At 46.4% G+C, this 19,756-nt stretch overlaps 1 protein-coding gene and 1 non-coding gene across 2 annotated transcripts in view; both read right to left on the bottom strand.

Moving 5' to 3' along the window:
- TRPM2 (transient receptor potential cation channel subfamily M member 2) overlaps positions 1 to 19,756 on the bottom strand; it is a 319,065-nt gene that overhangs the window by 108,285 nt on the left and 191,024 nt on the right. The window lies entirely within an intron of this gene.
- LOC115094772 lies at positions 10,084 to 10,211 on the bottom strand. The gene has a single exon (XR_003857625.1). It is a non-coding gene; the product is annotated as a U6atac minor spliceosomal RNA (small nuclear RNA).

Below are 19,756 nucleotides of genomic sequence, written 5' to 3' on the forward strand. Positions count from 1 at the left end.
TCATATTTTTCTTCATGCAAAGACTCTAAGTTACACAGTCATCTTTTTTCTTCACTGAAAATCTTTTCAAACCTTTAAATTTACTACTTCATCTTTCTCTAGATTCCAGTCCACTCTCTCACACTCTCTCTCTCCCCCCTCTACTACTGTTACTTGTATATTCACAAAAATTAGCAATATCGTCTCTTTTCCCCTCTGAATCTCCCTCCCCACTCTCTTTCCCACTTGAGCCTCTATCCCTTTTTTTTTTCACTTTAATCTACTCTCCACACCTGATATTTATGACCATGTCCAGCATTCCAGATTTACTACTCTGGCTAGGAATTCCCATCTACAGGAAACTCTCTTTCAGTACCAAAGCTCGCCCCTCCCATCATCTCTACTACCTTTAGAATAATCTCACTTCTTCATTACACCACATCAGCATTCTTTCCATCTGCCCTACCTTTCCTGCTTGGACTGCTTTCAATCAGGTTTTCTCATCCAGTTCACTGAACTAGAACCTTTTAGATGCTCTCCTCTCTTCTTAAAGTTATTGTTTCCACTCATGATTCTTCTCTTAACTCCGCTATGATTATTCCCCACCTCCTGCCTGCTTTTGACACAGTGAATTAGTCTTTCCACACTTCACTGTAATTGCCCTTTAGTCTTCTCTCTCTTCTCGTGGTTTCTAGGTTTCACTGCATTCATTTCATTCCCAATTATTCCTTCATCAATGGCGTCCCTCAAGGCTCAGTGCTTCTGCTCTCCTGATGTAACTTTTCCTTTCCTCTCTATGCTGATGACATGGGCTTTTCCTGTACTTTCCTACACTTACATTTGAAGTTCTCGAGTATTAATACTGTCTTTATTACATTTATTCAGTTGTCATACCAATCACTTAAAGCTTTATCTGCATAAGTCCAATTTTATCCATTTCCCAGGTTGTCACTTTTCCATTTCTTCTCACCCAACATTTCTTTAACCTTTCATTCCTAATTGTCGTATCTTCCATTGATTCATCTTTCTTTTTTACATTCATGTCACTCACCTTATTAGAATTTGTTGCCCAACGTTTATTGCATTCATTAACATCTATTTCTATTTGTACCCCACCTTTTTACAAAATAAGTCAAAGGGACTAACTATACAGTTAAATATAATATACAATCAGGCATAAAACAGAACTATCACAACTGAAAGTACAAACCACAAATTTTACTTTCTCTAACTTAAACCAACCTCCCTTTCTCACAATAGATACCTAAGAAGTTAAAAACACCCTACTTCAATACAATTAGAAGTCGATTTTAAAAGCGTTGCTCAGGCAAAAATGCTCACATACATGTGTATGTGGGCCACGTGCGAGCAACACAGATTTTAAAAGCTGTGATTTACTTGCATATATACCTGTGCATGTGTCAAAAATAAGGGGGGAGGAAAAGGGGCAGGGCATGGGTGTTCTTGGGAGGGGCCAATGCTTATGCGCATGACTCCGTATTTTAAAACCAGAGGCCGCAGCACACATCGGCTTCTTAGCCATGCCCCTCAAATGATTTAAAATTCCAGCATATCTCCACTCGTGCACCTTTATGCGCGTGTATGGATACACTTGCACTTGGTTTAAAATCAGCTTGTTAGCATAAAATACAATATCAAAAATATGTACAAATATCAGCAATTCAAAATTATAATACATAATTCCTAACCTAGCTCTAAAATCTACCTTTAGCCCCTTTCACCCATAAAATGGCAAAAACCCCATTACTACACAAAACCCTACCCAAATTAATAACAATGCATGCCCACACTCATCCCCAAAGGGGCGACCCGATTTGGTTCACATCTATGGTGGTAAGCTGCCAGTCGCCACCAGCAGCTGAGGACCTTGTCTTAATGATGGCTGAATATGAAATCACTTATAGAGGCGGGGTCAATGCAACAATAGGGATAGGTCATCTTATTTATATATATTTATTTATTTATAAGCAGGAAATGAATGGCTGGACTGGGGGCATCATCTGACTGGAAAGGGTTCAGATGGACCTCTCATTTTGTTTTGATCTTTCAAGATGAGATTACTGCATTATTTTGTTTCTGTCAGGCTCAGTAAAGTTTGAATCAATACTCTAAAGTATTCCAAGTCGGTGATTTTCCACATTGCGCTGAATGATTCCCCTGAAAGATCTTTGACCAGTTCTGAATTTTCACAAGGAACCAGCTTTGCCCTCCCTTATTAGATCAGCAGGAATCAGCAGGACAGGCTTCTGTACTTAATTTCCTCTTTGCTTCCAGGTTCCTGCTGATACAGTACACTTGTTTGAACCGAAGAACATAAAAATATATGTTTTTGTCATACTGGGTCAGACTAAGGATTCATCAAGCCAGGTATCCTGTGCCCAATAGTGGCCAATCCAGATCACAAATACCTGACAAGATCCCAAACAGTAAAAAACATCTCATGCTGCTATATTATGCCGTGATAAATAGTGGCTATTTCTTAAATCTATTTGGTTAATAACAGTTTATTGACTTCTCCAGGAATTTGTCCAAACCTTTTTTAAACCCAGCTACGCTAATTGTCTTAACTACATCCTCTGGTAATGAATTCTAGACCTTAATTGTGCATTGAATGAAAAAGAATGTTCTACGATTTGTTTTGCATGTGCTACTTACAAACTTCATGGAATGTCCCTTAGTTTTGTATTTTTTTAAAGAATAAATAACTGATTTACATTTACCCATTCTATTCCACTCATGATTATTTTATCCATCCTCAAATGTCTTTTCTCCAAGCTGAACAGACCCAACCTTTTTAGCCTTTCCTCTTAGGGGAGCTGTTCCATCCCTTTTATCATTTTGGTGACCTATCTCTGTACCATTTACAGTGCAACTATATCTTTTTAGAGATGTGGCAACCAGAACTCACACAGTACTCCAATTGTGACTTCACCATGATAGATGCATCATGACATTCACCATTTTATTCTCCATTCCTTTCCTAATAATTCCTAACGTTGTTTGCTTTTTTGAACACCACCATACACTGAACCAAGGATTTCAAAGTATTGTCCACTATAACACTCAATCCTTTTTCTGGGTGGTAAGTCCTAATATGGTACCTAATATCATGTAACTTCAGTCTGGGTTATTTTTCTCCATGCACATCACTATGCACTTGTCCATATTACATTTCATCTGCCATTTAAATTCCCACTCTTCTAGTCTCAAGATCCTCATGCAATTTTTCACAATCTGCTTGTGAATTAACAATTCAAAATAATTTTGTATCATCTTCAAATTTGATCACTTTTCCAGATCATTTATAAACATCAGTTCCAGTACAGATTCCTGGGGCAGTCCACTATTTACCCTTCTACTGAGAAAATTAACCATTTAGTCCTATTCTCTGCTTCCTGTCTTTTAACCAGTTTCTAATTAACAATAGGACATTGCCTTCTATCCTGTGACTTTTTAATTTTCTCAGGAGTCTCTCATGGGGCACTTTGTCAAACACCTTCTGAAAATCCAAATACACTACTTCCACCAGCTTGCCATTATCCATGTTTATTCACCTCTTCAAAAAAATGTAGCAGATTGGTGAGGCAAGATTTAACTTATTTAAATTCATGTTGGCTGTGTCCCATTAAACATTATGGGGAAGATTTTGAAAAACTGCGCGATCGCATACTTTTGTTTGCGCAGCAGGCGCAAACAAAAGTACGCTGGATTTTATAAGATACGCGCGTATCTTCTAAAATCCTGGATCGGCGTGCGCAAGGCTGCCAATTTTGGGCAGCCGGCGTGCGCCGAGCCGCGCAGCCTGCCTCCATTCCCTCCGAGGCCGCTCCGAAATCGGAGCGGCCTCGGAGGGAACTCTCTTTCGCCCTCCCCTCACCTTCCCCTCCCTTCCTCTACCTAACCCACCCCCCCCGGCCCTATCTAAACCCCCCCCTACCTTTATCCATGGATTTACGCCTCCCAGAGGGAGGCGTAAAACCACGCGCACCAGCGGGCTGCTGGCGCACCAAGACCGGACCCGGGGGCGGTTCCGGAGGGCACAGCCACGCCCCCGGAATGCCCCGGCCCGAAACCATGCCCCCCAGGCCCGCCCCCGAAACGCCGCGCCCCGCCCCCAAAACGCCACGTCGTTCGGCCACGCTCCCCCCGACACGCCCCCGACACGCCCCCTTCCGAAAACCCCGGGACCTACACACGTCCCAGGGTTCTGCGCGCGCCGGCGGCCTATGGAAAATAGGCGCGCCGGCGCGCAAGGCCCTGCTCGCGTAAATCCGGGCGGATTTACACGAGCAGGGCTTTGAAAATCCGCCCGTATCTTTCTATATGTTCTGTGACTTTGTTCTTTAGAAGGATTTATAATTTTTCCCAGTTCTAAAGTCAGACTCACAGGTCTATAGTTTCTTGGATAATCCCAGAACTCTTTTTAAGCATTGGGGTTACACTGGCCTCCCTCCAGTCTTCAGGCACAGCAGACAATCCAAATGATAGGTTACAAATTACTAATAACAGATCGTAATTTCATTTTTTAGTTCTTTTAGAACTCTGGGGTATATCATCTGGTCCAGATGATTTGCTACTCTTTAATTTGTCAGTTTGCCTTATTTCATCTTCCAGCTAAACAGTGATTTGTATCAATTCTTCTGAGCCATCACCATTGAAAATAGTTTCCAACATAGGTATCTCCTCTACACCCCATTCAGTAAACACCGAAGCAAAGAATTCATACAGTCTTTCCATGATGGCCTTATCTTCCCTAAGTGCCCCTTTAACCCCTTGATAATCTAACGGTCCAACTGACTCCCTCAAAGGCTTTCTGTTTTGGATGTATATATGTTAAAAAGTTGTTGTTATGAGTATTATGAGTTTTTGCCTCTAAGACCAGCTTCTTTTCAAAATCTCTTTTAGCCTGCCTTATCAGTGTTTTGCATCTAATTTGCCAATGTTTATGCTTTTTCCTATTTTCCTCAGATGGATCCTTTTTCCAATTTCTGAAAGAAATTCTTTTGGCTAAAATAGCTTTTTTCATCTTACCAGCAGTTGTTTGGCCTTCCTTCCACTTTTTATAATGCAAGGAATACATCTGCACTAGGCTTTTAAGATGGTATTTTTAAACAATGACCTTACCAGATTTAACCCTTAACATTTGTAGCTGCACCTTTCAGTTGTTTTCTATTTTCCTCGTTTTATCATTCTCCCTTTTGAAAGTTTAATGTTAGAATTTTATGTTAGAGATTTAATGTTAGAGATTTGCTTAATGTCCTCTCAGTCATTAAGTCAAATTTGATTATGCTATGATCGCTGTTGCAGAGTGGCCTCACCACCATTACTCTTGCATCAAATCCTGTGTTCCACTAAGAATTAGATCTAAAATGGCTCCCCATCTTGTCAGTACCCAGACCAACTGCTTCATATAGCAATCATTTATTTCATTTAGAAACTTTAGTTCTCTAGCATGTCCTAATGTTACATTTACCCAGTCAATATTGGGGTTATTGAACTCTCCCATTATTACTGGGCTGCCAAATTTATTAACTTCCCTAATCTCTGTTAACATTTCATCATCCATCTATTCATTTTGGCCAGGTAGACAATAGTATACCCCCACTGCTACACTCTTCCCCATCACACATGGAATTTCCACCCCTAAGGATTCTACTGTGCATTTAGAGGTACATTTTAAAAGGACCGCGCGGATGTCCATGCGCTCGCAGTTCCCAGCATGCGCATACGGATGCACCAATTTTATAACATGCACACATTGATATGAGCATGTTATAAAATCGGCTAGCTGTGTACACATGCGTGCCCGATTTCATATCTGCGTGCACATGTGTGCGCGAGTGATGATTTGCGCACAGAAGGGGAGTATTTTGTAATAAACGCACAGCGTCATGATCGGGCCATCCCCAGTTCTCTCCCAGTCCTCCCTAATAAAAGAGCCTATCTACCTAGCCTATATTTTTTTCAAACTTACCTACTCTTCTGAGCAAAAATAAGTTTGGTGCACCGGCCAGCTGTCAGTACAAGCTTGCCCGGGACAGCACCTAGTTGTGGTTCTTTACCTTTACACGTGGGCTACTATTGCTTTTATTGGAATCTCTCAATCAGAACACCCTAACTCTCTATTATTTTAGTATCCTTTGACGATACTTCCCTCCGAACCATGCACTGCTGAGTGACTGTCAACTTTCCCCCCATGTTCTAGTTTAAAAGCTGCTCTATCTCCTTTTTGAAGGTTAGCGCCAGCAACCTTTGGAATAGGCTTCCTCTTCACCAAAATGTTGTCCGGTTCCTAATAAACCTAAAGTCTTCTTCCCTCCACCATCATCTCATCCATACATTGAGACTGTGGAGCTCGGTGTGCCTCTGGGGTCCTGCACATGCAACAGGAACATTTCAGAGAATGCTACCCTTGAGGTTCTGGATTTCAACTTTCTACCTAATGCCCAAATTTTAAAAGCTCTGCGAGTGTAAAATTTGGGGGTTATGCCACAGAAGTGCTAGGCCTGCTAAAATGGACAGACCAGTGGTGTAGTCTGGGCAGGGAGGGGCGGGCCAGGGCAGCGCTATTAGATGCTGTCCCGGGGATGCCGCACCAGCAGCCAGCCGACGCACGGAATTTACTTCTGCTCCAGAGAAGCAGCAAGTATAAACAAAAAAAAAAAAACTGGGGATAGCTAGGGTAGGATTAGGGGTCAGGGAAGAGAGGAGAAGAGGGCGGAAGGATAGGGTTAGTGTTAGGGAAGTTTCCTCCCAGTCCGCTCCTTTATTGGCCTGTCCCTTTTAACTGGCCTAGCACTTCTGTGGCATAACCCCCAAATTTTACACTCGCAGGGCTTTTAAAATTCCTTTATTGGAGCAGACTGGGAGGGAACTGGGCAAAGGCCCGATCGCATTGCCATGCGATTCTTTTAAAATCCCCCCTGTGAATGGAGGAGGCCACCCGTCCACACATGCATGCGCGGATATTAAAATCCGGTGCACACGGGAACCGTATTTTATAATATGCGCGCGCTGACATGCACATGTTATAAAATAGCTGCGTCCATGTGCGTGCGCCGGGAACCGCGCACGCATGAATGCATGTGTGGGCCTTTTAAAATCTACCCCAAGAGCCTACATTTCCATCCATAGCCTCCCTCCAACATTCTCCTTTGTCATTGGTGCACATATGGACCATGACAACCAGCTCCTCCCCAGCATTACCTAAAATCTTATCTACATGACGCATGAGGTCCACCACCTTTGCACTTGGCAGGCAAGTTACCAAGTAATCCTCATATTCACCAGCCACCCTGCTATCTACATTCCTAATAATTAAATCACCAACTATGACAGCCGACCTAACCCTTCCCTCCTGGGCACTTCTCATCCTCGGTGAAGGATAATGCATCACGTGGAAAGCAGGTCCTTGCTACAGGATCACTCCCTGCTACACCAGGGTAATGCTCTCTCACCAAGTGGCCTTGTTCCTCCAACGTGGCACAGGGGCTGCAAGACTGGAGTTGGGACTTGGCTACTATGCCCCTGAAGGTCTCCTCTATAGCCACAGCTTATTACCGTCATCAGTAGCATGGGATCTATTTAATGTTTGGGTATTTGCCAGGATCTTGTAACCTGGAGAGGCCACTGTTGGAAACAGGATGCTGGGCTTGATGGACCCTCAGTCTAACCCAGTAAGACAATGTCTTATGTTCTTATATACCTTTCTATCTGGCTCAGCTCCTTCAGATTTACCACACTAGCCTCCAGATATCACACTCATTCTCTGAGAGCCAAGAGCTCTTTGCACTGAGCACATTACATACAACCTCCCACCAGCTGGTAATCATACAAGCAGCACTTGGTGCAAAAAACTAGAAGGTCCCCATCTAGCTGCTGGACTGCTGTCTGCATCCTCATATTGTGAGTTCCTAATTAATTTTGGTTGTAATGGGACTTCGGATGTGTAATTCAGGGAACTTTACATTTATGTGATGCAATTAATGTTAATTTGGCAATGACCTGCAAGGAGGCAATTACTCTAACAGACAAGGGACAGGTCAGTATCTTTTTCTAGATCAATTCTTGATTGATTTTTGTTGTGAAAATGTCTCTTGTCCTCTTATATGGCATAAGAGTTTATAAATCAAAGAAAGAGCTTGGGGTGGGTGGGAAAGAAAGATACTAGAACAGTAATTACCTACCTCCCTGCTTTTCTTTTTCAATCAAATGGTACACACGGAGACACCAGAACAGAAATTACCTACCTTCCTCATCTCCTTTTTTAATCAGAAGGCACATACACCGACACTAAAACTGAAATTACTTATCTTGTGGTCTTTTTTTTTCTTTTTAATCGGGCACAAAACACATACACACTAAAAGAAATTACTTACCTTTCCTGGCTTTTAATCAAGGCACACAAAAGTTAATTTACCCCACAATTTCACCTCTCCCCAAACTTTTAAGTCCCATTATTACCCAGCAAGCAATGCTTACTAATCCTCTTCAGCCGCCAGCCAAATCGTCTTCTCCTTCCAATACTCTGTCAAATGTGAGAGTTACTGAGCTCTCTGCCTGTGTTATATATTGAACTTCAAAGGGAAATTAATACTAACAAACCCCTTTGATGATACACATTTCAGTTAGTTTTCCCATGATCCTCTGCTGTTGTTCCTGTGGAACAAATGTTGCTGAGGTGGACCCGTGGTGGACCAAGGTGATGTTGGCGCCACCCTTGGGGGAAGCCCCCACAGATCCCCACCATCGGGAGGCGAGGCCAAGCGGGAAGCGGAGGCCGACTGTAGCTTTGCCAGTACCAGCCTTCGTTCCCTGCAGGCTGAGCCATTGGATACCAGGGTTGGCTGGACTTAGGCGGGCCTCTGCGTGGTTGATCCCGGAGAAGGTGACCAGAGGCAGAGTGCTAGGTGGCAGCAGAGATAAAGGGTTCTGGAAGGATGAAGCAAGATACCGAGGTCAGATCCAGATGAAGGATCGAGGCTGGCAGCTAGAGGCAAGGTCAGGTCCAAGCAAAGGGTCGAAGGCAGGCAGGAAGAGGCGAGGTCAAGTCCAGGTAAAGGTCAAAGCCAAGGTGGTCTGTCAGAAGGTAAGCAGGAACAGACAGCTCAGAGACTGGAGCTGGAACACATACTGGATCAGGAACTGGAATAGGTGCTGGAACTGGAATAGGTGCTGGAACAGGAACTGGAACTGGAGCAGGAATAGCAACAAAGTGCACGACAGGGAAGCCTGGAGACCTGTTGCCAAAGCCAAGGCAGGCTCTGATCGTCTGAGCCTGCCTTATATAGTGGAGCTGGTTAACGTCATCATCTGGGGCTACGGGAGGCTTTCCCTCCGTGGCCCCTTTAAAGTGCAGCGAGGCATGCACACCTAAGGCCAACGGGCCAGGGAAGAGGAGGTGACGGTGTTTCCCCATAGTGCACATAGGGAGGCCCGAGAGGAGGCCGCGCCGGTACGGAAGGATCCCGGGAACACAGCGGGAGCACGGGCATGTAGGCAACTGCCCACTGCCGCCAAGGAGGTCGGGCCAGCTCCAGGGACCTGGCGTCGGAGGTGAGTGAGCCCGGCCGCGAGCCTGCCACAGCCAGGGAGCGCAACAACAACTTCATACCTACTCAAATCAATCACACTTCTCTAACATCATGTCAAAGCTAGTTACCTACACTTTTCTGGCTTTTATTTCTTAAGCAAGGCACATAAACAGAAACTAAAAAAAAAAAAAAGAAAGGAATGACCTACCTCACTGATCTCCTTATTTAATAAAAAGGCACACAAACAGATACTAAAAAAGAAATTACCTATACCTACCTCCCTGGTCTCCTTTTTAAATCAAAAGTCACACACATATACCCAAACCCAGAAATTATCTACCTCCCTAGTCTTTTTTTTTTTTTTTAATCAAGCACACACACACACACACACCTAAAGTTAATTTATACAACTATTTCACCTCTTCCCAAACTTTTAAGACCCAATATTACACAGCAAGCAATGCTTACCACTCCTCTTCAGCTGCCAGCCAAATCTTCTTCTCCTCTCAATTCTCCCTCAAGATTGAGGGTTACTGAGCTTTCCACCTGCAATCTAACTTGGTTAGATGCCATGAAGTAAGTGGCAATGCCTTAACCATATGCATGTTGTAAAAGCCATGAGGATTGTTTCCATTCTTATCAAGGGGAGTGCTAATCTTCTTTCCTTTCATCCAAGCTAATCTCAGTCAGGTCTATCCTGTAAAGTGCGGCCGCATTTACCCTGCTCCTAAGCCGCTTTTTACTCACTTTCCGGCCGCGTTAGCCCTTCCTGCGATCCCGAATCCCCTTTAACCTACTCCTACCGCGTCCTAAATTCCCCGGGCAACCCCTTCCGCACGCGGCATGTATATTGCATGCAAACGAGCGAATTAGCTATTCCCTAGCATCCCGTAACCCGCGCCCCGACTATCGCTAGTTTTCCCTGCCGTTTTGTCGCGCGTTTAACCTGCAAAATTACCGCCTACCCTGACCCCTGCGGTAGAGACAGGGGTAAGGGTAGGTGGCAAGCTTTCCCCCAGCCCCCGCTCACCTGCCCCGGCCGCGATCATGGGTGCCGGTCTCTGTGGCAGCCCCAGTCCTCTCCCCTCCTCCCGAAGCCAAAAAAAAGCAAAAAAAACGTTGCAGCCCCCCTCCGATGTCCGGACTGGGGCTGCCACGGAGACTGCAACGGCGAAGCAACGGCGAAGCAAAAAAACGGCGAAGCAACGGCGAAGCAAAAAAAACCAAAAGCAATTTTATTTTTTTTTTTCCAAAAGCGAAAAAACCAAAAGCAAAAAGTAAGTCGCTTCGCCGCTTCACTCTTCCCTCCTCCCGGAGCAGGGCGCGAAAAGCAGCCTTGCTCTGGGAGGAGGGAAACGGCGAAGCGACTTACTTCTTGCTTTTGGTTTTTTTTTTTTGCTTCGCCGCTGTGTCTCCCCTCCTCCCGGAGCAGGGTGCGAAAAGCAGCCTTGCTCCGGGAGGAGGAGAGACACAGCGGTGAAGCAAAAAAAAACCAAAAGCAATTTTTTTTTTTTTCAAAAAGCGACAATTTTGGTTTTTTTCCAAAAGCGACTTACTTTTGGGATCTGTCAAGATCCCAAAAGTAAGTCGCTTTTGGACACCTGCACAACTTACTTTTTTTGCAGCCATCAGCAGGAACACGATCGTAGCTCCTCCCGACGAAGACGAAGATGGCCGCCTGCACGGGGGAAAGCGTGCAATTGGCCGCTGAAGACGTGACGTCACGACGTTTGGCGTCACGGGATGTGACGCCACGTCTTGAGCGGCCAATTGTACGCTTTCCCCCGTGCAGGCGGCCATCTTCGTCTTCGTCGGGAGGAGCTACGATCGTGTTCCTGCTGATGGCTGCAAAAAAAGTAAGTTGTGCAGGCGTCCAAAAGCGACTTACTTTTGGGATCTTGACAGATCCCAAAAGTAAGTCGCTTTTGGAAAAAAAACCAAAATTGTCGCTTTTTGAAAAAAAAACCAAAATTGCTTTTGGTTTTTTTTTTTGCTTCGCCGCTGTGTCTCTCCTCCTCCCGGAGCAAGGCTGCTTTTCGCGCCCTGCTCCGGGAGGAGGGGAGACACAGCGGCGAAGCAAAAAAAAAAACCAAAAGCAAGAAGTAAGTCGCTTCACCGCTTCCCTCCTCCCGGAGCAAGGCTGCTTTTCACGCCCTGCTCCGGGAGGAGGGAAGAGTGAAGCGGCGAAGCGACTTACTTTTTGCTTTTGGTTTTTTCGCTTTTTTTTTTTGCTTCGCCACTGTCATCTCTTCTCCCCTCCTCCCTGGTATCTGTCATTTCAAATGACATTTGAAATGACAGATACCAGCGTGGCGTGAAGCCTTAGGCCCGCGCACCCAGGATACTGTATAGGCGCTCTATCCAGTAAAATGGGTTGCGCGGACCTAAGGCTTCACGGACGCGGTTTACATTTAAATAAAATTAGTGTTCAGGATCGAGCGGTAGGTGAGCTGCACTGTGCGTGCGGCAACTGCGGGTGCCGCAGGCACTAACGCAGCTCTTCCTACCACTCGGTACTGGATAGACCTGAGTGTAACTTTTTCTGGCTCTAAATCTGCCTTTGTACCTACCTTCTCCTGTTTTGTTTTTTTTTCTCTTGTGTTTCCTGCTTTACTTTTGGTTCCTACTCACTTGCAGGCCTATACAGTAAAGCGTGGCCGCAGTTACCCTGCTTCTAACCCGCTTTCTACTCACAATTTGGCCGCGTTAGTCCAACCTGCGATTCACTATCCCTTTTAACCCATCCTTACCGCTTCTTTAAATCAACAGGAAACCCTTTCCGCCCGCGGCATGTATATGAGATGTAAATGATCAGATTAGCTATTCCCTCCCATACAGTAATGTGCGCCCCGATTATCGCTTTTTTAACCTGCAGTTTTGCCGCGTGTTTAACCTGCTAATTTACCGCCTACCCTTACCCCCTGCGTTAGTGTGGAGCGTCAGGTCAGAGACGAAATTTCACGGGCAAACGATCCCCTCACCCCTCGGGGCAAGACTTTTAGAGGAGCCAGGATCGGGCAAACTTTCCCCCAGCCCCCGCTCACCTGCCCTGGTCGCGTCCATGGGTGCCGATCTCCCGTGCGGGCGCACTGACAGCTCCGGAGCAGAAAGGAAGGACCTGTTGTTTCCAAGCATAACCTCTAAACCTCCATAACTAAACTCTTGCCTGCCGAACCTAAAATCCAACGCACCGGGAAAGCCACGCTTCAGGATCGGGCAAACTTTCCCCCAGCCCCCGCTCACTTGCCCTGGCCGCGTCCATGGGTGCCGGTCTCCGGAGCAGCCCCAGTCCTCTCTCCCCTCCTCCCGGGGGCAGCCGGCGGCGAGAGCAAGAGCGGCTTCAACAGCCTGGGGCGGATCAGGCGCTCTCCATGCGAGGTGCGGCTTCCAGCAGCCCTCGCCGGCGATGGTGAATGAGCGCATGCCGTGACCTGATCACCCGGCTGGACGTCCGAGGTCACGGCATGCGCTCATGTGCTCATTCACCATCGCCGGCGAGGGCTGCTGGAAGCCGCGCCTCGCATGGGGAGCGCCTGATCCGCCCCAGGCTGTTGAAGCCGCTCTCGCTCTCGCCGCCGGCTGCCCCCGGGAGGAGGGGAGAGAGGACTGGGGCTGCTCCGGAGACCGGCACCCATGGACGCGGCCAGGGCAAGTGAGCGGGGGCTGGGGGAAAGTTTGCCCGATCCTGAAGCGTGGCTTTCCCGGTGTGTTGGATTTTAGGTTGGGCAGGCAAGAGTTTAGGCCGGCTGATACTTCTCTGATCCTTTTCTTTTGCTTTAAGTTGGGATCCACTTCCTGGTACACGCTTTGGATGCGGCTTGCATTTGCATGCTATTTAAATATTGTATCGAGCGGTATGTGATCCGAACTGTGCGCGCGGCAAATGAGCGGGCGCCCGGCACTGCCGCACTTTTTCTACCACGTCCTTACTGTATCGGCCAGTTGGAGAGGCTTCTTAGATTTTTACCTCAGTCAGCTTGCTCAGTTTGTGAGCTACTATTTGTTAATATATGCAGGCTATTTTTGTCTTGGCAATAATATAATAGCTTTCTGGTTTCCACCTCTCTCATCTTCTGCCATGACAACTCATCCTAATCTTCCCAGTTTACCACACTTTTAAGTATCTTGCTTATCACACACTATTCCTTTCCTATATTTGCATGCATTACACTACCCTATGCTGCCCCTATTCATTTCTGATTCAAATACAAGCTCCTTAATTTTACCAACACTCAGAGCTTCCTTTACATTGGTACAAACAGTGCAACTGCCCTAGACCTGGAAGGAATTTGAGCTTATGAGCTTGCACACACTTTGTGGCAGATTTCAAACATTCCATCTATATGTGAAGTTCAAGGGTATTTGGGAACTGATGATCTTGTGTCTAATTTTAAAACAGCCACTGGTACAGGGTACCCACTACTCACAGACTTCTGCACTTGCGTTTTGAGTATGTACAATATCTATGGAAAATAACATGTATAGTTGTCAAATTTCAAAATACAATCTATGACCTAGATTCATCAAATTGCTATAAATAAATCAGAAATAGAACCCATGATAAGAAAATGGATGTGATTAGGCTAATTTACTGTGTATCACATCACATAGGTAATTTTTGCGAAGCACGTTGTGTCAGTGCGCCACGTATTGGATTAGCCCATCACGTGTCATTTTATGGGGTGTGTGTTGATTTGTGTGTGGCACATTATTTTTCTGGTTTATATATACCAGCTTCCTGTAGCTGCTTCTTTGAGGGTGTGTCAGGCATTTGGAGAGAGGAGAGGATAGTAGGTGACTTGGTGGTAGTTGCTTAGAGGTATTCAGCAAGATCTGAGTGATGTGTCCTGTGGCTTGTTTCTCATCTGTTTCCCTTTCCCATTGTCTGTGTGTGTATAAATGTTTTTGTTAATTTGTCCTGTTTGTCTGTCTTTGTGTTTAGGTGAGGCATGGTGGTGAGGCGGAGGAGTGGTGAGGCATGGTGGTGAGGTGGAGGAGTGGTGAGACATGGTGGTATTGAGGAGTGGAGCAGATGGAGCGTGAGAGGTGTGGGGAGACAGGCATCTGGGAAGGAGGGAGGATGAGAGTATGAACACTAGGTGGAGGACTGGGGAGCTAGAAATAGCGCTGAAAGTTTAAGCTTCACATTAAAATTACGCTTCTTAGATCAGCCCTGAAGTCGCAAGGAGCAGGACGGATGGTCCTTTCCTCCCAGCAATGGATAGAAAGGCATGACGATGGCATTGGGGGAAAGGGGGATTGCCACGATGTTTTCTATCCTTGTGGGTGGGTGAGTGAGAGGGAAGGGGGAGGTAGGCTGCAAGAGAAATTTCTAATGCACCAGGCAGGGTCTCTTTCTAAATTGGATGGCTTTTAGGAGTGAGTTGTGCAGTGCCACAGCCCGATAGGGCCTTTGTAAGTTATTTAGTTTGGGGGGGAAAGGAGGGGATTGGGGCACTGACCCATTTGTGTATTCCTTTTCATTCTGTACTGATAGTGCTACTTAGCTGGATATCTTTTAAAGATATCTGGTTAAGTCGCACGTCATCCAGCCACACAAGGCAAGAATACTTTAGATCTGCTCAGCAGCAGGTGTAAAGTTATCCAGCAAACCTAGCTGGATATACCCGATATTCACCTGTTAGCTGGATCTCTCAGTACTTCCCCGGAAGTGGAGGTGAACAATTGCGATTACCTTGTTGAGGTTCCCTGCGGGTGAGGACTCCAACCTGGCCCAGAATGGGGGCCTCCGACTTTATTACCCGGAAGTGACATCAGAAAGGGAGACTGGACTGGGACCTATAAATTCGCCTTAAAAGTTTTTTAAATTCTGGAAGTGGAGGTGAACAATTGCGATTACCTTGTTGAGGTTCCCTGCAGGTGAGGACTCCAACCCGGCCCAGAACGGGGGCCTCCGACTTTATTACCCGGAAGTGACGTCAGAAAGGGCGACTGGACTGGGACCTATAAAATCGGCCATACAGCGGCGCATCGAGCCGCCGGTGTGTCGCCCAAGCCGCATGCGCTGAAGGGGTACGCGGCTTTGTTGTTTTAAAAAATGCCCCTTTTCTATCCAGATAAATTCAAACCAAGTAACTTGTTACCTGGCTAGAATTTAGCCAGACAAGGGCTGAATATAGCCGGCTATGTCATTTAGACAGATAAATGTTAGGTTGTCCATCTAAATGGCTTTTGAATATTGACCTCAACAATACTCTTTTTCTTCATTCATTAGTGATAGAGTTTGACTTTAAACATATGGCACAGTCATTATAAAAATGTTACTTTCTTTTAATCTTCCATTCCCCAAACATTGCAAGCAATCATTTAAATCCTGCAATATAAACTAGTCATTTTAGTAAAGCCATGAAACCTGAACATCCAACAACCTGAAGCATTATCACCCAAAGTGCAATCTCAATCAAGTCACTTACAGCTACATGTCCATTTTCATAGACATAAAAACAATTTCTCATGCACATCTGTCAAGATGGCTACTTGTCCATGTAAGTAAATATAGCCATTTTGCTGAACAATAAGTTTTATTCCCAAGATGATTAGGAGTCCATAAAAGACTTCCTTTCTGTATTGTGAGCATGGACCTTTGGGCAGAGGTGGAGGTGTTGCCACCCTGCAGGTCCCTGCCATCAGCAAGCAGACTCAAACAAGGCAAAGGCCCAACTGGAGCTTCACCTTTAACAGCCCATGTCCCCTTCAGGTTGAGCCTTTGGGTACCAGGACCAGCAAATCTTAGGTGGGGACCTCTACTTGGGAAGGGATTTGTGGATGTAGCTGGCTTGGAAAAGGAGAATGCAAAGTATATCCGGTCACAGGCTATGGTCAAAGGCAGGCAGCAGTTGGGCAGGTCCAAGAGACAGGCTGAGATCTAGATCAAACATCCATCCAAAGGGACCAGGAGGGACGGATAGGTGGAACAGGCAGATGAGGAGCAGAACAAGCATGAGAAGCACACTAAAGAACTAAAGAGGTAATGACAAGGCTTATGCAACAGCAAGGTCCACGGGCCTGGAGGTGGAGACCAATGACTCTGGACACTGAAACTGAAGAACGAAGATAGGTACTGGAACTGAAGAACGAAGTCAGACACGGAAATTGAAGAATGAAGTCAGGCGCTGGAACTAGAACAGAGCAAGCAAGTACTGATGACACAAGAACAAGGTGCTGGCAACTCACTGCGTTCACTGCAATATGCCTTGGCAGCATTGGCAGCGGTATTCTTGGGCCTGGGGCTGGAGATATGAGCGGTAGTCCACAGGAGCATCCTGCAGACCACTAATTGCAACAGTACCCCCCTTCCTAAGCCCCCATTCTGAGGGCTTGGGTTTGTAGGGCTATCAGTGATGAGAACCCCTTCAGATACCTGAGAGTTTCTTGGCTTGGGTGGTAGCTTTCATAACCAACGGGCTGATACAGTAAAAGTCGAGGGAGAGCGGGAGAGCGCCCAGGCCACTCTCCTGAGCGCACAATTTAGTATCGGCCTGCATGCAAATGAGGGCCCACGGTAAAAAGAAGCATTAGGGACTCTAGCACGTCCCTAGCACCTATTTTTTGACAGGAGCGGCGGCCGTCAGCACGTTTGACAGCAGACGCTCAATTTTGCCGGCGTCGGTTCTCAAACCCGCTGACAGCCACGGGTTCGGAAACTGGACGCCGGCAAAATTGTGCGTCAGGTTTTCAAGCCGCAAGCTGATTTTACATTTTTTTTTTTTTTGGGTAGGTGCTAATTTCTGAAAGTAAAATGTGTGGATTGGTTGCACATTTTACTTACTGAATCGCGTGGGAATAATTAATAGGGCCATCAACATGCATTTGCATGTTGCGAGCACTATTAGTTTCGGGGGGGGGGGGGGGGTTGGATGCGTGTTTTCGACATGCTATTATCCCTTACTGAATAAGGGGTAAAGCTAGCGAGTCGAAAACGCGCGTCCAAACGCGGGTTAACAGTGCACTCCAGCAGAGCACACTGTACTGTATCAGCCTGCAAATGATTGGTTTTCTCCCCTAGTTCCTGAAATTCTAGGGACAGAAGATGTCCCTAGAATTTCAGGAACTTCAGAATTTCAGAGGATCTAGGGACAGAAGAAATTCTAGGGAGCAACAAATGAAGGGAATAGCCTCCTCTGGGCTATATTAATGGAGGACAGTCATCATCAAAGGGGTGGAGACATCTATCTCTCTTCCAAAATTTGAACTGATAGGATTAGAAAGAAGTATAGAGTTCCTCTCTTTCTCTTGTTGAAACTGGGTATGTAGAATTCATATCTCTTTATCTTTCTTAATGACAAAAGACTCAAGCTTTTTCTTGGCAGAATGGGGCAGAGTTTAATAGCCCTGCGCAAGTAAATCCAGCCAGATTTACGCGCGCAGGGTCTTGCGCACCAGCGCGCCTATGTCGCATAGGCCGCCGGCGCGTGCAAAGCCCCAGGACGCGCGTAAATCCCAGGGCTTTGCTTGAGAGGCATATCAGGGGCGGTGCGGTATTCAGGGGCATTCCGGTGATGGGGCATTGGGCTGGTGCCAGCCTGGGGGCATGCCGGGGGCGTGGCCAACACCTCTGAATCAGCCCCCGGGCTGGAAAATGGCAAGCCGGCAGCACGCTGGTGCGCGCAAGTTACGCCTGCCTTGGGCAGGCGTAACTTTCATAACAAAGGTGGGGGGGATTTAGTTAGGGCTGGGGGGTTGCAGAAAAAAAGTTCCCTCCGAGGCCGCTCTGATTTCGGAGAGGCCTCGGAGGGAACGGAGGCAGGCTGCTCGGCACGCGCAGATTGCACAATTGTGCACCCTCCTGTGCGCACCAACCCTGGATTTTATAACATGTGCGCGACAGCGCGCGCATGTTATAAAATCGGGCTTAGATTTGTTCACGCTGGGTTGTGCAAACAAATCTACGCCCGCGCATAACTTTAAAAATCTACCCCAAAAGTATTAACTTTCCAGGCTATCATGATCAGACCTTTTGTCCCAAACTTTCTTGTATTTGCATGTAGAGACCTTTGAAGGTATTTTGCTGGAGACATTGTGGAGCAGTTTGGGTTTCTTGGGATACTTTACATGAGGTCAGAGGTTTCGGAAGAGCGGAAGCCACAATCATTAGACAGAATGATCTTTCGGAGACCATACAGAATTCCCCAATGGATAGGATCTGGCGTGGACCAGTCAAATTGCAATTGGTGTTGCTGAAGCCATGGTAGGCCTAACACATCCAGGCTTATGGCTCTTGACAGAACATGGAAGCTGATAGTCTCCATTGAGAAGGGCCAATACATAACGGGAGTAGCATGGTAAACCAGGTCATCCATCCCAAAGAGGGTCTCCATAGACAGATGAGAGTGCCAGAGTAGAAATCAGAGGAACCGTAGGAATTCAGAATTGATCCACAAGCTCCTGCTGTATGAAATTCCTCCCAGAGCTAGAGTCCACGAAGGCCCGAGTGAACAAAAAAGTGGAAGAATGCTACAACGTGAGTGGACTAAGCAACTGGGGAGTCAAGGTAGTCAAGTCTAATTTCATTCACCCGGGACTTTCTGGAGATAGCAAGGCTTTCCTTCTTTCCAGGTACTGAGCTAGGAAGTGACCTTGAGCCATGCAATATAAACAGAGGCCCAGCTCTCAGTGTCAGGTTCTCTCCTCGGGTATCAAACAAGCTCTTCTAGTGGCAGAGTCATTGGTGTGGCAGGATCAGGCAGAGGCAGGCTATGTTCCTGTTTAATGAGCAACCCTCTTAGGCTTGCTCCTGGAGGCATCTATCTAACCAATAAGGTCAATAAGCACTTCCAAAGAGGTGGGCAATTCTCAGGCAGCAAGTTCATCCTTAATTCGAGGAGAGACCCTCGAGAGAGGAAGATGGTAAGGTGATAGTATTCCCACCAATTGAGCTCTGTTGACGGGGTTCTAAATTCAATGGCATATTCTGCCAACATTCTGGTGCCTTGTCGAAAGTGGAGCAGATCCGAGCTCATGATAGTTGTGCGGCCAGGCTTCTCAAAAACAGTTTCAAATAGCTCAGTAAATTGTTGCAGGTTCTGCAATAATAGATCTGTATGCTCCCATAGAGGAGAGGCCCTTGCTAGACCCTTCCCGTCCAGCAATGAAAGGATGTAGATCATTTTTGTCAGATCATCTGAGAACAAAGAAGCTTGTAAGGAGAAGTGCATGTGGCACTGGTTCAAAAATCCCCAACATTTCTGGGGGTCCCTGGCATA

Source organism: Rhinatrema bivittatum, chromosome 6 (assembly GCF_901001135.1).
Source record: "Rhinatrema bivittatum chromosome 6, aRhiBiv1.1, whole genome shotgun sequence".
Classification (NCBI taxonomy): Eukaryota; Metazoa; Chordata; class Amphibia; order Gymnophiona; family Rhinatrematidae; genus Rhinatrema; species Rhinatrema bivittatum.